The sequence below is a fragment of the Solanum stenotomum genome, chromosome 2 (assembly GCF_019186545.1).
Source record: "Solanum stenotomum isolate F172 chromosome 2, ASM1918654v1, whole genome shotgun sequence".
NCBI classification, from domain to species: Eukaryota; Viridiplantae; Streptophyta; class Magnoliopsida; order Solanales; family Solanaceae; genus Solanum; species Solanum stenotomum.
The window spans coordinates 62,880,248-62,897,487 of record NC_064283.1 but is presented as its reverse complement, the minus strand read 5'-3'; the positions used below and the strand labels follow the sequence as shown (position 1 = coordinate 62,897,487).

Below are 17,240 nucleotides of genomic sequence, written 5' to 3'. Positions count from 1 at the left end.
ATGTCTTGCCCACGCTGCCAGAACTGTCCTATACTTTGCCGTCATATAGAACGCTTTAACTTAGTGGATCCACTAGCTTAACTTTACGTGATCATAAAAAAAGTATAACCCATCAAATCCCATGTTTGGCTACATGGTTTTTATGGAGAGTTGAGTTAATATGAACTCGTGTCCCCAATTCGGTGCTCAAGACTACTCCCAAAAATACTTTAGCTTATAAGTGTTTTAAACATATCTTTCTTTAGTTTTGAAATAATTGCTCAAACTACCCTCTTAAAAGAGGTACTTGCTCTTGAAAACTCTTTCTAAAAAGAACGTATCAAAAACATATTTTAATATGATCATTGATGACTTGGGAAGTCATAATGCATAAACATTGATGGTATGTCTAGAGACCATACTGTTTAAACATTGATGACATACTCGATTGTCATACTAATCATGTTTTAGAAACTCTTTCGCAAAACTCATCTTTTCTTAAAAGAGAAAGTACTCAAACTGCTCAAAACTCTTTTGGAAATCTCAGTTTCCTCTCATCTTAAATGTGAAAGCATTTATAAACTTCTTTGGGAATACTTAGTTCCCTAATAACTTTTGAGAAATGAACTTGAATCTTTACTCTTGGCTTAACTTGAAACTCTATACTCTTTACTTAACTTGAAACTCGAGCCTTAAAATGAAGTTAAAACGTTCAATAAAGACTCTTGAAAAACTTTAAAGACTTGTTTCTTAACTTCTAAGCTTGACTCTAACTTCACTTGACTTGGATCCTATCTTCCCTCGAATTGGATTATGGATTCAAGGTGTATGATCATATGTTTATGGATGAGTTCGAAATGTTTAGATGTACCTTAGAGTGTTGAAAACAACTATAAAACATAGGTACATTACTAAGGAACATGTATGAAAAAATGGGGAATGAATGGGAAAGATTGGCGTCCTTGGCGCTCTGAGAGGTGCGAGGCGCCAGCTTTCAGACTTCAGAGGGGCCTGGTGGGGGCTCTGCTAGGCGCGCCACCCCAAGGGCTGGACTTCAGAGTCCCTTTTGGGGCGCGCTGGCTGGCGTGACGCCCTAGCCTTTTTCCCCGAAAATTTGACTCTTCTCCTTTGTTTTTCCAACTCTAAACCTTCTTAACTTCAAAGGTTCCAGCCCCAAACACTTAGAATCATAAATCCCCTTACTATAAAATAGATTCAACTCGAAATCACAACCGGAAACATACACCAAACCAACAAGAAACTTCAGCAACACAACCACAACTTCAACAAACACAACCACAAACTTCAACAAACACAACCAATCTTTTTCTCGAAATTAAAACGAGTTTGGCGTGTGGGGGAATGAACCAACCCAACACTATGATCTCACATACCTTAATAGGGATCACCCCCGACGAAATCCACGACGATCTTGACGAATCCTTGCTTCTTCTTCTCTTTCTCCTCTTCTCTCTTTTTCTCTCAAGAACCCTAACTCTCACTTTTAAAAAGGAAAAACTGATTTAAAATCAGTCTAAAACCTTAATATAACCAAAAGAAATGGTTAGGGAAAATACCAAAATACTCTTACAAATTCGGACTAAACTGCCCTGCCAACAACCCAACTTCCAAAGGGCATAACTCACTCATACGAACTCGGAATCGAGCAAACTCGGCGGCGTTGAAAAGATCATTCCAAGAGATTTCCAAAAATAACTGGAAATACACCTAAATCATCCTGATCTAGGAGTTATGGCTGTCTGAAGTTGACCAAAAACTCATTTTTTTCCATACTTAGCTAAATTTCCAGATTTTTAGTTCTTTCCAAAAATGACCATTTCCAATTCTAAGCTTCTTCATAGTTATTTCAAATTGCCGGATGTTACAAACAACCAATTGAGCTTTGTACCGATCAAGAGTTCCATCAGAATGGAGTTTAATTGAATAAACCCATTTACATCCAATAGGGCAAACATTTTAAGGACATGAAACAATGTCCTATGTGTCATTTTCTTTAAGAGCCAAAAGTTCTTCCTCCATTGCTTTCTGCCAACATTCATGCTTGGAAGCTTGTGAGTAACAAGATGGAACAAATATGTTGGATAAAGTAGAAGAAAAGTCATACCAATTGGGAGTACGAGATACTCTTGTAGATCGCCGAGTAGGCTCAAGAGGACCAAATCTTCAAGAATTCTCAAATTACAGTTGTGGTGCAGTTTCAGGTGGCGGATCAGTGTCGGGACAGAGTAAAGTTGGCCGACGTCGTTCATACACAAATCCAGGTTTAAACCTCTTAAAAGAAGATGATAAATCCTCAAAAGTAGGAAAAAGAGGAGAAACGGAAGATGAATCTACAATCGTAGGAAAGAAATACTGATTCTCAAAGAAAACAACATTTCTAGAAATATGAAATTTGTGAGAACATGGATCATAGCAAATAAAACCTTTTTGTGAAGTACTATAACCCATAAAAGCACATTTAGTAGGTTGTACAAAAAGTTTATTGCGTTGCGAAGGAGGCAAATGCACAAAACAAACACAACCAAATGTATGAAAATCGCTATAGTTAGGATTTTGGTGATAAAGATGAAAATATGGAGACTCAAGATTTAGCACTTTAGATGGCAATCTATTAATTAAATAAACAACAATAGACCAAGCTTCCACCCAATATTTAGATGGTACAGATGACTCAATTAATAAAGTATGAGTGACATCTAAAAAATGCCGATTTTTTCCTTCAGCAACTCCATTTTGTTGTGGTGTATATGGGCAAGAGTGTTGTGAGACAATTCCTTTGTCAAGCAAGAATTTTTTGAATTCATAAGACATATTCTACACCAGAATAAGATCTTAATAATTTGATGCATGTAGAAAATTGAGTCTCAATGTAAGCCAAAAATGTCTTGAACATAGAAAATACCTCAGTTTTGGATCGAAGAAAATACACCCATGTAAATCGACTATAATCATCTATGAATGTTACAAAGTATTTGAAATGAGCATGAGAAATAATTGATGAAATGCCCCAAACATCACTATGAATGACATCAAAACACTTTGTAGCACGACTACCAAAATTAGGAAAAGGAAGAGTTTTACTTTTGCCTAATTTACAAGTAGAACAATCAATGGAAGCAACTGAAAATTTATTTTTATTTCCCAATAAACTAGAATTTGATAAATGAGACAACACAACAGAATTTGGATGTCCTAGACGCTTATGCCAAACCTTAGTTTTACTAGCTGTAGAAGTACAAGCAAAGGATAGAACATGAGGAATGGAAAAGTGTATAGGAAACAATCATTCCACTTTAGGCCCCTTCGCAATTATCGTCTCCGACACCTAATCCTGCACAAGACAACCATTACGAGAAAAATTCACATCACAATTGTTATCTACCAATTTTCCAACTGAAATAAGACTAGTTGAGAGCTTTGGTGAAACAAAAACATTTTTGAAAGTTGGAGTAATGTCCCCAAACTTGGTAATGGGTAAATTACTACCATTGGCAATCTGTATTTGTGATGGACCTTGATACTTACGAACATTTTTTAGGATGCTCATTGAGTTGGTCATATGATTGGAAGCGCCTGAATCAACAATCCAAAAATTAGATGTAACATCATTACCTTGTAATCCCAATGCTGAAAAGGCTGACACGATCATTTGTTGTACCATTTCAGGAGTAAGAACTTGTCCTGAAGATGAGTTATCATCAGTGGAACCATTTATCCGAGCTTGAAAAGCATTGATCCTATGATTTTGAGGACGCGTGGGACACTTTTTGATAATGTGTCCTTGTAGTTTACAATAATTACAGAACTTATTGCTACAATTGCTAGCAATATGACCATATTCCTTGCAACTGTAGCATTGAGTTCTACTCATAACCCTGCCCTTTCCTTTACCATGAGGAGCAAATGCAACAATGACATCAGTTTCTTTCTTAAAAGCATTTTGTGTGACAAGATGTTGTTATTCATGAAGTAATTCCCTAAAGCAAACATCCAAAGAGGGAGACGGGTCACGATTCATCAAGTTAGAGCGAACACTGTCAAAGTCAGAGCGTAATTTCATCAAAAATTGGTCTCGCTTGCTTTGCTCATGAACTGCCTGAATCACTGATAGAGATTTAGTATTTTGGCATAGAGAATATCTGTAAATTCAGCCCATAAGTTTTGAAATCCAAAAAAATAATCCTGAACAGAAAGACCTCCTTGAGAGTAATTAGCAATTTCATACTCCAACTGAAAGCGTCTTGCACTATTATCTTGGTTGTAAACCTTTTGTAAGTAATCCCACATGGCCTTAGCTGTCTTGTACGGCCTGAGATTAAGAACAATAAGAGGGTCAATTGACCCTAGAATCCATGCATCACCCGAGCATCTTTATTTTTCCATTCACCTATCTTTGTTGCATCAGTAGGAGAAGGATCACTTCCGTCTATATGGACCCATAGTTCTTTGCCGGTGACAAACAACTGAAACTGAAACTCCCAAGAAGAATAATTTTTTCCAGTGATACGAACACTGAAGGATTCAAAGTGATGTGAATTCATGCTTTTGGATAGCTATGAAAACTACAAAGACCCAAGAAAGCAACTAGAATGACCAAGAACAAAATTCCCCGGAGGTAGCCAAAAACCAAGATTTTCAAAAAAATTTAAAAGGAACCACATATGACTCTATAAAACAAGACAGCCAAGAGAAGGCTCTAATACCATGTCAATTTTTAGCTGAATGCCTCTCAAAGTGAGAGAGTCTTTCCATTATATAGAGAAAATAAAGATTACACATCCCTAAAGATCCGCCATTTCTATCCCTAAAGATCAGCTATTCTATCTCTACAAATCTGCCATTGAATCCCTCTAAATTTGCCTTGCTATCCCTCCAAATAAGCTATTCTATCACAATATTTATTCATATGATTCTACAACAAATGTATATTATCATGCTAATTTATATCACTATATAATTACATTAATATATACAATCATTTAGTTGTCTATCATGCTAACAATCTCTAGTTGTAAAACTTGAACGCTTCGAGTTTTCTCAAGCTGGACATATCCATGAGTTCATTGGGACAATAATCTGGACAATTCTTGTATAGGAGAAAAGGCAGATGAATGATCAATTTCTTTAGATTGGGAATGCCAGAAAAGACTTCTTTTGTACAACTCGTGTAACAAAGACCAAAAAATTCCTCTAGATTTAGAGAACTTTCTCCTCTAGGACTTGGTAAATTAGTGGCTTTCCAGTCTAGACTTATATTCCTCAAGGTCTTCATCATTCATATCTTCCCAAGTAAATTTACGTAGGGAGAATAACCACTACAAATTAGAGTTTGCACATTCTGAAGCTCTGTGATTGATTCAGGAATATCTCCATCAAATTGAATTTGGAGATATCTCAAATGAAACAACTTTGTAATCACAAGGGGAAATGATGAGAACCATGAACTTGTATTGAAGATGACCAATACCCTGAGAAGGTGGAAGCGAGAGAAAAATTCATGTATTATAGGATCACAATGGTAGATGGGCAATATCCTCAAAAACTTAATACGGGGATCAACAAGTGGATTCAATCGTAGAAAATAAGTAGATAGATCTGGCAACAGGGGGTAATAGATTATAACAATCATCAGCTGAATAAAATTCAGTTTGAAAACTGAAGCGATGATCTAATGCTTTTGTGTTGGAAGAGTAGGATGAGTTCTCTCAACATGCATATGCTTTGTCATTTCAGATTCTATCAAACAGAACTGACGCAGTAGATCAAGTTCCTGCTAATTAGGTCCTCCAAATAATTTATTGCAACTTCCTCCAAACTTTTACCATTTTTGGAAGTCCTTATGAAACCTTCTGCGATCCATGTTACACAATGAATGTAGACACTTTTGGGTATAGTGTACATAACAGCAAATCTATGTCTGTTACAATTGTAATAATAATTTGGGAAAATGCATAAGTACCCCCCAAACCTATGCCCAAAATCCCTNGTGTCCGGTGGGGTTTGGGCACGTGCCATCACATCCGGTTTTGGGGTGTGTCAACATCATATAGTTATTTTTTACAAAACAAAGAAAGGGCGAGATATGTATTAAACATGCTTATTCCTAAAACATGAATTTAACCAACCGATCAGAATATAAAACCGAATTATGATTTCACTTTTCAAAATATAAAATAAAAGGTTCTGCATTTGGAAAATGATATTAGATGGTCCCTCGAAAAAAAAGTTCAATTCCCTGCATATTAAAGAAACATATAGAAGTTATCATCTTAATTTCGAAGAGGAAAAGTTATAAATATGAGGTAATTAATAATGTGAAGAATCCAAGAACTTTTTCGAGAGAATTAAAACTTACTGCGACTGTTATGAATGTAGACATTAAGGATATTATTTCCCATGTCCTCTTGTTCTTGTACAATCTTTCTTGCAGAATCCTCAGTGGTAGTGCTGCAATCATGTAACTCAATTGATTCCAAAGTACAAATTTCGCCAAAATCTGCTGGAATTTCTTGCAGGAACCAGCAATTCTTCAGAACAAGGTGTTTGAGATGTGGGAAGTTATCATTGCTAGCTTCCCAACGCGAAAGTCCTCCACCACTCAGTAACAATAACTTCAAGCTTTTGAATTCCTCTTTATCACTCAGTATCCATTCATGACTCAAGGATCGAGAAAGTTTAAGTTTGAATTCTTCAAGATTAGGCAACATGATAAGAGTTGATGATATGTCTGCCCAATAAAAATAACAACACCGAGTTAAAGACAACCTCCTAAGTGATGTTGGAAAACCAAATCTCTTGATGGAGTCTCCCAAAAAAGGTGACTCGTACAACTTGAATGCTTCGAGTTTTGTCAATCTGGACATATCCAATAGCCGATGTGTAAACTCTTCTATGTTGAAAGGTGCTTGAATGATCAATCTCTTTAAATTAAGAATGCCAGAAAAGACTTCATTTGTACAACTGTTGTAACAAAGAATAGAAAATTCCTCTAGATTTGGCAACCCTGTCACAAGACTTTCTGCTCTAGGACTCGGTAAATTAGAAGGTCCCTCCAGATGTATACATCTCAAGTTCTTCATCATCCAAATCTTCCTAGGTAAAGTTATATTGTAAGGATAACTACCACAAAGTAGAGTTTGCAAATTCTGAAGCTTTGAGATTGATTAAGGAATATCTCCTTGAAATCAAACTTGGAGATATCTCAAATGAAACAACTTTTTAATCACAAGTGGAAATGATTTGAGAATTATATCTTCATTGAAGATGGCCAATACCCTGATAAGTTTGAAATGAGAGAAAAATTCACGTATTATAGGATCACAACGGTAGATGGGCAATCTCCCGAAAAACCTAATACGGGGTTCAAGAGGTAGATTCAATCGAGAAAATAAGTAGATAGATCTGGCAACTGTTGGAAAACTATATGCACAGCGGAAGCAAACCATAATCATACAACTTACATGAATAATAGACAACACATTGTTTATACTAGAACAAGTACAATCATGTTAGGGCATATACACTTTCTGAATTTAATTTCAGAATTACCTCTTGAAGCGTGAGCCGATACCTTCAAGTGAATCCACAAGCTAGTCGACAAGCTAGAACCTTCAAGCAAATTCATAAGCTAGTCCACAAACTAGACCACAGTTCTACGGTCTTCTACAGTGATCCCAAGTTCACTTCCGAACCCTCTCAATACTTGGGTGGACAAGTATTTTATGAAAAAAAAATTCTTTCAAGGGTGAGAAGAATCCCTATTTATAGAGATTTCTTCTTAGTCCAAGTAAAAGGAATACCATGTCTTTCCTTAGAATAGAAAGACATGTACATCTCCCTTTCCTTAGAAAAGAAAAAGTCATGTCCTTCTTCCTTTCCTTAGAATAGAAAAAGTGATATACTTCTCCCTTGCCTTAGAACATAGAAAGATGCATACTTCTCCCTTTCCTTAGAATAGAGAAAGACACATACTTCTCCTTTTTCCCTTTACAATTAATTCTGAGTTCTAGATAAATATGGGCACGGTAGGGGCCACAGAATTAATTACCGAGGCTTTCTATTATGAAAATAATTTCAAATAATTAATTTGAATTATTCTTACCATAATAAATTACAAATCATTCCACTAGAAATTCGTAATTGCACTCCTCTATTTATATTTTGAAATTCCCCATGTTAAGATTACAGATACTAATCAATAAATTAAATTACTGACGAACTTAATTCAATGATTAATTTCCTTTAGAGCATTGCTTAACTTATTTCATGTGTCGGATTCTTAAATCCACTTGCAAGGTTTGACACGATGAAAACTTTTAAGCTTCTCAAAAAGGCATATCATCAATCTCTATACCGAGACATGGATTCCATCAACCAACTTATTATTTCACCAATATATATTATCATCATCCAATCTACCAGGAATATTGACCCATCTTAGAATCTCACCGTTTAATAAATCAAAACGATGATTAACATATACAGATCATAATAGTTATATCAGGATTAAGAATATAAGTACATTTAATAGTTTAGAGAATATGCTTTTGTCAGTGAATCTAAAGCAACTATCTCTACTCGGTCCCGTTCAATACATACAAAATGCACTAGCACAAGAAGTTGGAACTATACCATTCCCATAATCAAGATAAACTACATATAATCTTGTGCTACAATCGTCCCGATGACATGTCCAATTTCCATCTTAGATTGTGAACAAAAAAAAACTTTATACTTATAAGAACCGATGATTTAATCCTCTGTGTATAAGCTTAAACTCNGAAATGATTTGAGAATTATGTCTTCATTGAAGATGGCCAATACCCTGATAAGTTTGAAACGAGAGAAAAATTCATGTATTATAGGATCACAACGGTAGATGGGCAATCTCCTGAAAAACTTAATACGGGGTTCAAGAGATCGATTCAATCGAGAAAATAAGTAGATAGATCTGGCAACAGGGGGTAATAGCTTATAATAGTCATCGACTGAATAAGATTCGGATTGAAAACTGAAGCGACAAACATTATGCATTTGTGCTGGAAGAGTAGGGTAAGTTCTCTCAACATGCATATGCTTTGTCATTTCAGCTTCTATCAAACAGAACTCATGCAGTAGATCATGTATTCCACATGTTTTTATCTCACCATTCAATCTCCTTCTTCTGACCATTATCCAGTTCCTGCTAATAAGGTCCTCCAAATAATCTATTGCCACTTCCTCCAAACTTTTCCATTTTCGGAACTCCTTATGAAACCTTCTGCAATCCATAATTGGATCAATATCAAAGTCTCAAACTGAAAATCCTCTGGGAAACTACTCATAGATAGAAAGTAAGGTTTGAGGCGAATAGGCAAGTGGTGGTAACTCAAACTGAGCACTCCTAAGCATTTATCTGGATGACTAGCAATAATTTCACTTAATGTTCGGGCAACATCCTTCCAACCTTCTAATGTCCTGGCCACTTTAGAGAGATGTCCCGCAATCACTGAAATTGCTAAAAGTAGTCCTTGGCATTTTTCTACTATTTCCTTTCCAATTTCTTCCAATTCAGGAGGATGATCATATTTTGGTCCAAACACATTATCACAAAGTAACCTCCAACTATTTTCTGCACTCAAAAGGCTCATCTCATGGGGGATACAAATATTTGCATACATTACTACCTCAGTTTCCCTAGTAGTCAATAAGACTCTACTCCTATTTTTAAAATCAGGAAATATTCCTCTTACTCTATCCCAAACATCCGTACTCCAAATATCATCAACAACAACAATGTATCTACGGCCAATTAACTCTTTCTTCAATAGGCCTGCTAAGTCAGAGTAATCTATCTTATCGTAATCATTTACATTGAAACTATCATCAGTTTGCTTTGAAATGCAATGTAAAGCTTCTAACAATACATTTTTATATCAAAACTCTTGAGATATTGTAACCCAAGCAAGAATGTCAAAGTGATATCTGATTGGAAGATGATCATAAGCTTTTCTAGCTAGTGTTGTTTTGCCAATGCCACCCATGCCTGATACTGTGACAATGTCAAGATCCGACGGTGGTCCTATCAATCTTTTAATTATTATCTTCAAGTCATCATCAATTCCATGCACGATATCATCTCCCGACTGATCTGACAGCACTGGGTTCCTTGTAGAAGGAGTGCCAATCAAGGAATCCCCAGATAATTCAAGAAGTTGATCAGCATCATGAGAAACAATCTCCATCACTTGTTTCTTAGTTACATCCATTTTCTTAACCACTGGTAGCAAATCCCGGTGTTGTAAAATTCCAGATGTCCACCTCGAGACTTTGATGATTTGAGAAATTTTCATCTCAACAACATCTTCTGCATAACTAACAGCAACTCTTATTTTTTCCTCCAAAGATTTGATCTTTTCAGTGTCAAATCTACTCTTGCTAGCATTTTCAAGGACATGTTGAAAATATTCAGCTGTAGCATGAAGAGAATCGAGCGTTTCAGCAGTGTGACCATGAACGAGTTCTGGAATATTTTGTTCATCAAGAGTTCGAAGAGGAGAAATTACAACACTATAAGCTGCCATGAAGTCAATATGGAAAGGAATTGAAACAAAATTATTCTTGAAGGAGTAGACAAATTCTCCCACCCTTTATTACTTCTCCTTTTCCTATAGTAGAAAAATGAATTTCTTTGAATTTCAAAAAGGAAATGGCATTGAAATAACTATTATTGTCTAGTTAGATTAGGTATAAGAGTTACATGAATACTTCCTCCACTCTTTTGCATTTATAGAAACATCCTTTAATCAATTAGTTTTTGATGATATTAAAAACTAAGTCAATGCCAGTTGGGTGTGTGAAAGCAGATCTGTAGAGTTGTATAATAAAATACAGTTTTACTTAATTTAAAAAGCACCTCCGTTATTGTCTATTTGTTCTGATCAGAGAAAACAAACCATCCATACAGTTGACAATGAATGGATCAGAGAAAGCACATTCCCAAAGGCTTTTTTTTATTGCAAAACATCTCGAGGCTCACTTACTATGGGCTTCAAGCATGCTTGAGTCTAGAGGCCTAGTTAGGTGGGGGTTCATGGGTTCGGACGAACCCGGTAGCTTTTCCGTAGACCCTATATTTGTACTAGAAAATTAATTATATATATATATGTATATTAATTCGTGAACCTCTAACAAAATTGATCAATGGTTATTGATGAAATTTAGAACCCCTAAACTCTTAATCCTGGCTTCGCCTCTGCGCTTGACGCTCAACGGTCATTTGCACAAATGATCCTATTTTAGGGTGGTCTTTTGTAACATCTCACAACTCTACTCTTAGAATCTGAATCGTTTGTCGTAAGTATATAAGCTTGAACCAGGTGATGTCCTACTTGCTCGTGTGTTTTAAGGTTCTTTAAAAATGTAGAAAGGGTATCGGAAGTGATTAAGGGTCATAAGGGAACTCTAACACCAAGCCAAATTCAAAGCATTTCTATCNCAAAGCATCTATACAGTTGACAATGAATGGATCAGAGAAAGCACATTCCCAAAGGCTTTTTTTTCATTGCAAAACATCTCGAGGCTCACTTACTATGGGCTTCAAGCATGCTTGAGTCCAGAGGCGGAGTTAGGTGGGGCTTCATGGGTTCGGTCGAACCCAGTAGCTTTTCCGTAGACCCTATATTTGTACTAGAAAATTAATTATATATATATATATGTATATTAATTCGTGAACCTCTAACAAAATTGATCAACGGTTATTAATGAAATTTAGAACCCCTAAACTCTTAATCCTGGCTTTGCCTCTGCGCTTGACGCTCAACAGTCATTTGCACGAATGATCCTATTTTAGGGTGGTCTTTTGTAACATCTCACAACTCTACTCTTAGAATCTGAATCGTTCGTCGTAAGTATATAAGCTTGAACCGAGTGATGTCCTACTTGCTCGTGTGTTTTAAGGTTCTTTAAAAAATGTATAAAGGGTATCGGAAGTGATTAAGGGTCATAAGGGAACTCTAACACCAAGCCAAATTCAAAGCATTTCTATCCGCTAAATTTTTGCATGAGTCTATATAAGGGTCAACTTCAAACAACCATGATCTCTTAGAATATTAAGAGTTAGGTTATCCATAACCTATCCAATTAAAGTTCTATGAGTCTTCTTTCCAACGCTGACAAGTTTGCATCAGTTTGAGTTTGGAGTAAAAAGTTATGACTAATTTACTAGAGATGCTCTAACCTGGCAGAAGCTCCACGATGGCTCCGCGATATGGAGTGAATATGGACCTAACTATCCGCCGGAATAAAATTCTGTCTTCCAGCTCTTATTATTAATTTTTTTTAAGGGTATTTTTGTCCTAAAAACAACTAGGGAGTCATCTAAATAGCCCTAAAGGTGTATAAAATCAGTTTTTCATACTTATATCCTCTCAATCACTCCTAAAATTCTACGCTCAAGAACTTCCAAGAAACACCAAGGCTAGGGTTCATCTTCCATGATTCTCCATCAAGTTTCCTTACTGAGGTATGTAGGACTTCAATGAGGAAAATTCCATCCTCATGTCCAAGATTTCACAATTTTCATGAACTTAATTAATTTCATAGTTAGGGTTACCCAACCCACTTTCGAATTCATCACATTTATGACCCAAATTGCATGATTTCTTGAATTATTTATTTATGATTATGGATTCTTGACTATCACTTTCTTTTTATACTTAGTAGGATTTTTCGTGGTCATTCTTATGAGTTATTGATATGATGTTACTTATGATTCATGAACCTTATATTTCAAAGTATGATTTTAGAGTCAGCTATTATGAGATTGCATAAGCTATGCATGCTCTAGAAAATTTCTCATATTTGAAAAATGTCTTAGACCAAGATTTTAGCATATGATTTTAGAAAGCATGATTTGCATTTCATCTCATAGATTTGAGCATAGTCTCTTGGAACCTGTAGCACATCTTCAGAACAAGGCGTTTTAGATTTGGGAAGTTATCTGTAACATCCGACAATTTAAAAATAACTATGAAGAAGCTTGAAATTGGAAATAGTCATTTTTGGAAAAAAATAAAAAATAAAAAAATTTCAGAATCTGGAAATTTGGCTAAGGGTGGAAATCAGTGAGTTTTTGGCCAACATTAAGCAGTCATAACTCCTAGCTCAGGAAGATTTAGGTGTAGTTCCAGTTATATTTGCAAAGCTTGTGGAATGATATTTCAAACGTCATCGAGTTTGCTCGATTCCGAGTTCATATGAGCGAGTTATACCCTTTGAAAGTTGGGCAGTTGGCAGGGAATTCGTCCGAAAATATTAAGGGCATTTTGGTCTTTTCCCTAGCCATTTCTTTTGGGGTTATATTGTTGTGTTAGGCTGATTTTTGGATCATTTTGTCCCATTTTAAAAGAGTGAGAGCTAGGGCTTGAGAAGAAGAGGAGAAAGAGAAGATCAAGCAAGGAGTTTTCGTCAAGGATCATCGTGGATATCATCGGGGGTGATCCCTACTAGGTATGTGAGTTCATAGTGTTGGATGGTTCTTTTCCCCACATGCCAAACTCATTTCTATTGTTGAGAAAAGCTTGGTTGTGTTGTTGAAGTTGTTGGTTGTGTTGTTGATGTTGTTGATTGTGTTGTTGAAGTCCCTTGTTGATTTGGGCATGTTTCCGGTTGTGCTTTGGGTTGAGATCTATTGTATGTTGAGGGATTTATGATTCTAAATGTTTGGGGCTGGAAACCTTGGAGTTTAGAAGGTTTAGAGTTGGAGAAAAGTCGAAGTTGTCGGGGAAAAGGGGTGGCGCGTCGCGCCTTGCAGAGCGCCCCAAGAAGTGTTCTGAACTTCACCCCTTGGGGCACTGCGCCCTACAGAGCGCCTCAGCTAGCCTTCTGAGCTTCAAGGGCTGGCGCTCCGCGCCTTGCAGAGCGCCAAGGACGCCAAGTTCCCCCATTCTTTTCACACTTTCTCATGCATGTTCCTTGGTATTGTATCTATGTTTTATAGTTGTTTCCAACACTCTAAGGTACATTTAGACATCCCGAACTCATCCATAAACATGTGATCATATACCTTGAATCCATAGTTCAATTCAAGGCAAGTTAGGATCGAAGTGAAGGGAAGTTAGAGTCAAGTCAAGTAAAGTTAAGAAGTAAGTCCAAGCAAGTCCTCAAAGCTTTTCAAGAGTCATTATTGAACGTTTTAACTTCGTTTCAAGTTTTAAGTCAAGCAAAAGTATAGAGTTTCAAGCTAAGTAAAGAGTCTTGAGTTTCAAGTTAAGTCAAGAGCATAAAGTTGAGTCCATTTCTCAAAAGCTATTAGGGAACTAAGTATTTCCAAAGAGGTTTGTAAATGTTTTTACATTTAAGAGGGAACCATGTTTTTCCAAAAGAGCCTTTGGGCTAAGTTTTGAGTAATTATCTCAATTAAAGAAAGATGTGTTTAAAGACACTTATGAGCCAAAGTATTTTTGGGAGTAGTATTGAGCACCGAATTGGGGACACGAGTTCATATTAACTCAACTCTCCATAAGAACCATGCGCCAACATGGGACTTAACGTATCATTCTTTTTAGATGATCACGTAAGATTAAGCTAGTGGATCCACTAAGAAAAAGTAAGGTCCTATATCACGGCAAGGTATAGGATGGTCCTTAGGCAACGTGAGGTAAAACGTTGTATCATCACTAGGGCTCATAGTGGTGGTTGTCGGTTAAAGAACCTCCCACAAAAGTTATATTACTTTTATATAAGTAAAGTTGAGTTTGTTATTGTTTTATCGTTAATGAGCTAAGTTGTTTATATTGTTTTACAAGCTTTATATATTGCATGTGCCTTATTGCTTTATATATTTGAGTTCAGTTATTCATGAGTCATACAAAGCCAAGGTAAGTGTTCTCTTGTACTCCTTTCAAGCTTAAGTTGTGGTTTAGCTTTCCAGCTCGCATACTTGTACATTCCATGTACTGATGCCAGTTTGCCTGCATCTTATGATGATGTAGACTCAGGTACCCAGGATCAGCATCCAGCACGTCGTTGATCCAGCTGAGCACTCCAGAGTCAGTGGTGAGCCTCCTTGCATTCCGGAGGACTCAATTATTTTGTGTTCTTAGTTTTGTTTTATTAGGGTGTTGAGGGGTCTGTCCCAACATCCATCTCAGTATTTTAGAGGCTTCATAGACAGTCAGTCAGTTAGTTTTGAGTCTCTTATCTATGTATATACGTAAATATTCTATTTTGAGACTCAAGTTGCCTTTTTGGCCAGACTTTATCAGTTAAGTTATTTTATGTCCTAGCATTGCATGGAGTTATTCTGTTGAGTTAGGTTTCCGCTGAGTTAAGAAAGCTAGGCCAAGGGTTCGCTTGGGGCCAGCAATGGTCTCCGGGTGCCGGTCCCGCCCAGGGTGTAGGCTCGGGGCGTGACATTATCACTCCTCGCTTCCAACCGCTCAAGATTTAGGCTGCTCAGTAACAACAACTTCAAGCTTTTGAACTTGTCTTCATCACTCAATCTCCATTCATCATTCAAGGTTCGACAATATTTAAGTTTGAGCTCTTCAAGATTTGGCAACGTCATAACAGTTGATGATATGTCTTCCCAAATAAAATTACTACAATTGTTTAAACTCAACCTATTAAGTGATGTTGGAAAAACAAAACTCCTGATGGTGATACCCACGATCCAACTATGTCTCCAGTAATAACACTTGAGTGCTTCGAGTTTTCTCAAGATGGACATATCAATGAGCCGATTGGGTGAATAGTTTTTACAGAGAAAAGGTACATGAATGATCAATCTCTTTATATTGGGAATACCAGAAAAGACTTCGTTTGTACAACTGTCGTTGCAGGCATTAGAAAGTTCCTCTAGATTTTGCATCTCTGTCACAAGACTTTATGTTCTAGGGCTAGGTAAATAAGAGGGTCCCTCCAGACGTATATAGCTCAAGTTCTTCATCATCCATATCTTCCCAGGTAAAAAAGTATAACCATTAAAAATTAGAGTTTGCAAGTTCTGAAGCTCTGAGATTGAGGCAGGAATATTGCCGTTAAATGGAAAATGGAGAAATCTCAAATGAAATAACTTTGTAATCACAAGTGGAAATGGTGGGAACTCTGCATCTACATCTACATCTATATTGAAGATGACCAATACCCTTAGTAGGATGAAATGAGAGAGAAATTCACCATTTTGTGTTGAAATGAGAAAAAAGCGGGGAATGGGCAAGATCCCGAGAAGCTCAATATGATTTGGAAAAGGTAGATTCAATTGAAAAATTTAGTATATAGATCTGGAAAAAGGGGGTAATAGTTTCCAACAATCATCATCTGAATAAAACTCAGTTTGAAAACTGAAACGACGAGCATTATGCTTTTGTGTTGGTAGAGTAGGGTGAGTACTCTGAACATGCATATGGTTCGTCATTTCAGCTTCTATCAAACATAACTCACGCAGTAGATCATGTATTCCACATGCTTTTATCTCACCATTAAATCTCCTTTTTCTAAGCTGAATCAAGTTCCTGCTAATAAGGTCCTCCAAATAATCTATCGCCACTTCCTCCAATCTTTTACAATTTCCAGCAGACATCCTTATGAAACCTTCTGCAATCCATAATTGGATCAATATACAAGATTCAACCTGAAAATCCTCTAGAAAACTAATCATAGATAGAAAGCAAGGTTTGAGGCGATTAGGCAAGTGGAAGTAACTCAAACGGAGCACTCCTAAGCATTTATCTGGATCACTAGCAATGGTTTCACTTAAGTTTTGGGCAATGTCCTAGTCATTTTAGAAAGATGTCCCGCAATCAGGAGGATAATCATGTTTTGGTCCAAAAACCTTATCACAAAGTAACTTCCAACCGTTAGCACCAACTGTTGTTTATTTGTAGATATAATTATAATATGGGGTGTTTGAATTTTTATTCCACATAGAGTGTAACAAAATTGACTAGCAGAATGAATAATCTTTGCAAGTTAACTTGAGACAACCAAATGTTAGTTGCATTGAGAAAGGAAGATCAACATATTCAATTAGCAAAAAAGGAATTGACTCAACAACTATGGAACCTTCTCAGTTTATGAGTTTCTATGAAATTTTTGGAATATTTACTTAGATAATTAGATTTGACTGTAGGATTTAACGCGTAATTACTCCAAATATAAACAAATTCAGGAAAATACTCGAGAAGAAGGTCACATGGGAGCATGGAACATAGAGTAACAAGATTGACTAACAGAATAAATAACCATTTCATGGAGAATGT

At 36.4% G+C, this 17,240-nt stretch overlaps 2 pseudogenes; both read right to left on the bottom strand.

The window, feature by feature from the left end:
* Window positions 1–6,227: 6,227 nt before the first annotated feature.
* On the bottom strand, window positions 6,228–10,630 carry LOC125856188 (putative late blight resistance protein homolog R1A-3; annotated as a pseudogene).
* Window positions 10,631–16,563: 5,933 nt separating this feature from the next.
* LOC125854666 (putative late blight resistance protein homolog R1A-10) overlaps window positions 16,564–17,240 on the bottom strand; it is a 2,179-nt pseudogene continuing 1,502 nt past the window's right edge.